This window comes from Eublepharis macularius, chromosome 14 (assembly GCF_028583425.1).
Source record: "Eublepharis macularius isolate TG4126 chromosome 14, MPM_Emac_v1.0, whole genome shotgun sequence".
NCBI classification, from domain to species: domain Eukaryota; kingdom Metazoa; phylum Chordata; class Lepidosauria; order Squamata; family Eublepharidae; genus Eublepharis; species Eublepharis macularius.
Genome location: NC_072803.1, coordinates 56,683,087 through 56,690,224, shown reverse-complemented (window position 1 = coordinate 56,690,224; position 7,138 = coordinate 56,683,087).

Genomic DNA, 7,138 nt, shown 5'->3' with positions numbered 1-7,138 from the left:
GAGGTGTAGCCACCTGAACTTTCAGTGTGTGTGTGTGTGTCTACCCTAGGATGCATAAATGTTTTCACCAGAGCCTTATTCATTTCAAAGGATCCTTCTCTGGGAATCTCTGGGATATTCACTGCTGGATTCAACCCCATAGGTCTTGATCCTTGCCTCCCAAGGGTGCCATTTTGCATTTAACAAGCTAGAGCTACTAATGACCTGACTTGGTATAAAGCGGCTTCCTCTGAAGATTACTTCCGATCACCTGATGGCCTAGCGGAGAACACATGCCCTCTGACCTTAATAAAAGGGAGCCAGAGCAGTGCAGTGAATTGAGTACTGGACTAAGGCTTGGGCAACATGGCTCTGAGAACCAGTTTGGTGTAGTGGTTAAGAGCGCGGGACTCTAATCTGGAGAGCTGGGTTTGATTTCCCACTCCTCCACTTGACGCCAGCTGGGTGACCTTGGGTCAGTCACAGCTCTCTCAGAGCTCTCTCAGTCCACCCACCTCACAGGGTGTTTTATTGTGGGGACAATAACATACTTTGTAAACCGCTCTTAGTGGGTGTTAAGTTGACCCGAAGGGCGGTATATAAATTGAATGTTGTTAGCTCTGCTGTACAGTTCTCTTAGACCAGCCACTGTTTCTCAGCCTAACCAACCTTGCAGGGTTCTTGTGAGGATAAAATGGAGGGGGAGAAAACTATGTGAGCTGCTTTGAGTCTCCTTTGGGGAAAAAGAGGGAGTACAAATATTGAAATGACTAAAAATATAGTTATTTGCCCTTTTTGCTCATGGAAGTTTTTCTTTTTCTCCAGAACACAAGCCTGCAATGGAGGACGGGTACAGCCCGCTCAGCTGGGAGTCATCAAGTTACAAGAGAGACTTGAGGGTGGGGCGGTCCAGGGGTTGTGAAAGCCACAGCTTAAAGACAGAGCATCAGTGCAGAAGGTCCAAAAAATGATCCACAGAAGGATCAAGTAACATCACCTAAGACCCTGGAGAGCTGCTGCCATTCAGAACAGGCAATACTGACCTGGGTCGACGCAGGGTGCCGCTGAGTAAAAGGAGGCTTAATGTGTTTAGATCAGGTGCCAATACATGCGTTATGCGCGCACGCACACCCTGCCCCATGTTTGCCAGCAAATGTATCTTCGGTAGAAGGCCAGGACTACAGCTGAGAGTGCGTGAGCTTTTTAAATGCTTGCTTATTATGTACACCCTGTTTTAGCTACATACTTAAACAATTCTAAAAACTGGCTGGCTGGATGAGACTAAAAGTCCCTGTGGTCTAGCAGCTTGTTTCTCATAGTCAGATGACCCAGAAGCCCACAAACAGTAAAGCAGCAAAGCAGCCAAAGCCTTCCTCTATTGTTGCTCCCAGCAACTGGTTTCCACAGGTACACTGCTCCTGCACATGGTGTTTCCATTTAACTATCTTGACTAGCATAGACATTGACGGACCTATCGTTTGTAAGTTCGTCTAATCCAAGCTAGTGGCAATCACTAGATCTTACCGCCATGAATTCCACGTGCATTGAGTTAAGCAGCACTTTTTCTGTTCTTAATCTAGTGCCCATTAGTTTTAGTGGATGCCTTCCAAATCCTTGTTATAGATCATAATTCACTTTATCTACATTTTATAAACAATATTTTTGCCTCCCCGCACAAATTTTAGTTTTCTTTTTCTAAGTAGAAAAGCCTTTACCCTTTCTTCATAGGCAACCTTCTCCAACCTCTAGAACATTTTTCTCATTTAGATTTTTACGGCACGTTTTTATTTCCAAAGGAGGTCCAAAGCAGTTTACAAATTCACCCCCCCCCCCATTTTATCCTCCCAACAATCCTGTGGTTAGCTTAAGCAGAGGAAGCACAGCAGAGTGGAGATTTGAACCTGGGTCTCAGATTCTAGCCCAGCACTGTAACCACTACACTACATTGCCTCTCTTTTTCCACCCTTTAATACAGAGAGGCAGAATGTCATGCATGCATTTGTGAATTGGTCTTCATAAGTCTCTCACCTGCTGCTGTTTCTTTGCATAGGAGACCCTGCCATAAGTGCAGAGCCAGCGCCCTCCTCTTGGGATATTCCCATCCACCTCCTTTATCTCTTTCCAAGACGCTTGTCCTTTTGAAACGGGGCCGCCTGTCCTACAGAGCATGGCTTTTTTTGGAATTTGAACTCCTACTGCCATTCATTCCCTTGGCAACTGATATCCCCACCACCCGCTAGATCCTATCCTTGAGCATTTGATACATTCTCCATCATCTGATAATGCTGCTGGCTGGTTTCCAGGGACTGCTTGCCACATGATGTCCCGTTAAAAACTCTCTGTTCAGCTGCTCAGGAAGGGGATGGAGGGCTGCTAATCTGGGATTTCCACTTTTGTGAAGATGAGGACGCAGTCAGCCTCGCGGCCCTAAAGTTTACAACTTACCCATCCACCACACAGGGCTGATTCCACAGGGCTGCAGCAAAGAGTCTTGGCTTTGGCCCGATCAGTGACAACACAGGCCAACAAGGGGATTTCTTCCTTTATTTGCTTCATTTCTACCTCGCCTTTCTCCTCAGTGAGGACTCAAAGTGGCTTAGCATCATTCTCCTCCATCTTATCCTCACAACAACCCTTGAGGTAGGCTATGCCGAGAGAGAGAGAGACTGGCCCGAGATCATCCAGCAAGCTTCCATGGCAGAGTTAACATCCGATCATGGTTCTCCCAGATTCTAGACTAACTGTTATACCACGTTGACTGTTTACAGGGATTCCCATAACCTTCCATAACACTGTTTTTGAGATCCAGAGGAGTTAGCCATGTTAGTCTGTAGTTGCAAAATAGTAAAGAGTCCAGAAGCACCTTTAAGACTAACCAACTTTATTGTAGCATAAGCTTTCGAGAACCGCAGCTCTCATTCTCAGATGCATCTGACGAAGAGAGCTGTGGTTCTCAAAAGCTTATGCTACGAATAAGTTGGTTAGTCTTAAAGGTGCTACTGGACTCTTTACTGATTTTAAGTGTTCTGAGTCCCCTCTGGCGCATCTGTACTCCTTTCCCGATCCCCCTCAAGTGTTCCTTCAGGTAGAGAAACAGCCCCTCATACAGTGAGAGCTGCTTTGTAGTACTATGAAGCATTAAGACTGGTGATAATCAGCATGTGGCTAAGAGCCAAACTACAAGTGACGGCTGACACTAGTTGGATACTTGTCAGCTTCCCTCAAGTTTTGATGGGAAATGTAGGCAGCTTGGCGGAATGTTGGACAAGTGACAGTTGAAAGGTCCATTGGACAGCCGTTGGAGAGCCAAGTGGCAAGACCAGGATGCCTACTTGAGGGAATCTGACAAGTGTCCAACCTGTGTCATTCATCACTTGTAGCTTGGCTCTAAGTCAGCCCAGCAGCCATGCAGATGCTTCCAAGCTTCTAACAAAACAGGACATGAAGGCAACTGTCCACCTCCCTTGTTAGTCCCTCATCCATGAGTATTCAAAGATGTACTGCCTCTGAATGTGGAGGTTTCATCATAACTCCTAATTAGTGGTCTTAGGGCTATGTGTAAGTCAGTGAAATGGGGAACACCTAAAGAGGGTTTTATGTGTTCATAGGCAAGTAGTGGTTGAAAGACTGGATGACATTGAAAAACCGTAAACTGCTGGCCTTAGAGGGATATAAAAAGATATTTGGATGGCACGCGTATATGTGGTATGATAAAGTAAAAGCGGACTCTATGTTCTTACACCATTATATTCGAAGAAGCCTCTTCACAATTTGGAAGAAGTACAGAAATTACCTACAGGACGGAATCCCTTCCTGGGTGGTTCCATATGAAGTAATAGATCCGAGAACTGTCGATAATGAACAACAGTGTTTAACGTACAAGGAGATAACACGAATAGAATCCTCTAAATTAAGAATCAAGACACAGGAAGAGTTGTCTCCAAGTTATGATTGGTTTCAATATGGACAGATTAGAGATCTTAATTACTCGGACCGGGCGAAGGGAGGGATAAGAACGGAGAATTTGGAATTAGAGGAGGTAATTTTGCAAGCGGATAAAAAAGAAATCTCTAAGACTTACAAAGTGCTGTTAAAATGGTTTACAGAAGATGAGACAGTCAAAGTCCAAATGGTGAAGTGGGCAATAAACTTTAACAAAGAGATAACAATGGAGGCGTGGGAATACTTGTGGATAAATACATTGAAGATTACGACATGCACCAACATTAAAGAGAATGTCTATAAAATGATTTATCGTTGGTATTTGACACCAAAGAAAATTGCGCTAGGGAATTCTAATATGTCTAATAAATGCTGGAAATGTAAAAAGCATGAAGGATCTTTGTATCACATGTGGTGGACTTGTGAGGTAGCTAAGCAGTACTGGGGGGAAATAATAGAAGCAATAAGTGAGATTTTACAATTTCAAGTCAATAAGAACCCAGAACTGCTGCTACTGAACTTGGGAATGGAAGACATTCCAGCACAATATAGGACATTGTTATTTTACATGACAACAGCGGCAAAACTTTTATATGCGCAAAAATGGAAAATACAAGAAGTGCCAACAATCGAGGACTGGATTTACAAATTGCTGTACATGGCAGAAATGGACAAAATGACAAGAAAACTGAGAGATCTTGATCCAGGACAGTTTAACATGGATTGGGAGAAGTTGAAGCAATATTTGGGGGAAAAATGGGAAGTGGGAAGAGATCTGTGGCAGTTTGAAAATTACTGAAATATAATATAAGAAGAGAGAAGTGACTTTACCGGGGGGAGGGAATTTAAACAAGAAGTTCTAAGCAATTATGTGATTTGATTATCACATATAGTACTAAATAATAGAGATGTTATTATAAGAATTATAAGGATATAAGTTAACTAAATATATTTCTGGTAGATAATTGTGTAATAGATAAATTATATAATCAAAATAGAGTGAATATAAGAAAGGGGGAAAGAAGTATATAGTAACATACAGAATTTAAGTTAAATTGATTGATTTATATTGAATGTATACAGTGTTAGAGAAGTACTTGGAAATACGTAGAATATCAAATTGATTGACCCACACTGATGAGATTAGAATAATTAAGTAATAGAATAAAAAAAATGGAGAAAATGTTACATTATTAAAGAAGATATGCTAGGAATGTAATATTTAGTTTGATAAGTTAAGTGGGGAAGGGAATAAAGATAGTACTGTGTTAGAATATATTAGCTTAGAAGAGAATGAAAGTGTATGCTTAATAGAAAAAAGTAAGTTTGAAATGAGTGAGAAAAAAGATAGAGAAGGGGTTGGAAAACTGTTGGAAGTCAACAAAAGGGGGGGAAGGGAGGGGGTTAGAATTGGAATAAATTAAAGGGAAATTATTGTATTGAATAATTATACGATTTCTAATCCAATAATTTTTTTTTAAAAGAAAATATTAGCACTTAAAAGAAGGACCCCCCCCAAACTGAGGATGGGACATGCTCATAACCTTTCAGAAGCCATAGATGATGCGGGGGGGGGGGGGGAGTGTTCTTGAAATTTTAATGACCTTGATTTTTGATGGATGCTGTTTTTAACTGACAATGGCTTTCACATTCTGGATTTTTGAGATATAGTTAAGAGAATTGGAGGCTGCTTATGATTTTATTACCATTTTATGTTTGCTTCTGCTTGCTCAGGAATTCATTTTATAGAAGGCTAGCTAGACAAGACTTTAATAAATAATAACCATTAACAGTACAAATATTTCACTTGGGCAGCCTCAAGAAGTGCCTTGATCTTCTTTGAAGCGGGTTGTGGTGTGTGTGTGGGAGTTGGGATCAACACTGGGTATACAGAACTCTGTCGCCCAGAAGCTGGTTTTTGGCAGCACTGTTAGTACACACTTGTCCTCACAAGATTAAGAAGGCTTATGAATATGGCCATAAGTCCCTTCTCTGAATGAGTTTCAAATACAAAACACTGCCCAAGCAAGCAGAAATATGGAAGCCAGATCCTGGGTGAGAGACGGAATATTGCTACATGTCAGATGACAGGTAAGGCCAGATCTCAGCTCACACGCCCCGGAGTTGTGCATAGATCCTAAGACAAAGGATTCCTGAATTAATCACCGCAACACACCCTAGTGATCTTCCCTGAGCCATTCTCCTATTTACAGGTGATTCAGGGCTCTGATAGCCTTACCCACCCATACTTTGTGGGTTGTCAATCATCGTTGATAACTTTAGTTCCATCCGGGAAAATGTTATCAAACCTTCCCAGTTTCATTGTCTCATCTTGTGGACAACTTTCCAGTCCTTTGTCCCACCCTCGGAACAACCATTAAGTTATTGTTTTAGGGACAGAATATGCAATCTTGCCCCGGGATATGTTCCACAGTATAATTGGACTACCCTTCCGCCATAGTGGTGTGCATGCTCTCGGATCCAGCATCTACCCTTGAACCTCTGAGCTCTTCCACCTTGACGCGCTGGTTGCTCAACACTCTCTCTTCCACACACCCTCTTTTGGATGGTAACTATCACCCAAGTCCCTCAAACTCTATCCAGTGTTCATCACTGCTTTCTAGTTAGCTCTGAGTGCACGTTGTGTGTGTGTTGCATGCTGTTGGTCTTTATTATTTTCAATTAAAAAACCCTTTTTGATTGAAACCTCTGGTCATTAAAAGAGTTCTCTAGCTGGGACAATTCTCATATACACAGGTGGAGATCCCGAAGTTACCCCCCCTCACTGCCTCTCCTCACTCGCTAATGCCCCCAACTTGCAAGGAGACCTCATTGGGTAAAGGCACTCCCAACTAAACATAATGTACCACTGAAATTGCTCTTTGGGGGCTTTTTGGGCAATGGTGGCTTTTGCTTCTGCAGGGCCAGACATCACTTTTCTGTTCTTGAGACACACGGAGCACTTGCTAGGGTTGCATGTCCCTACAAGGTAATATGCAGGTTTGTGGGGTAACACTACTGTCATGAAATCAAAAAGAGTCCAGTAGCACCTTTAAGACTAACCAATTTTATTGTAGCATAAGCTTTCGAGAATCAAGTTCTCTTCGTCATATGCATAGTACAGAAACCAGTTTCCATACTATGCATCTGATGAAGAGAACTTCATTCTCAAAAGCTTATGCTACAATAAAATTGGTTAGTCTTAAAGGTGCTACTG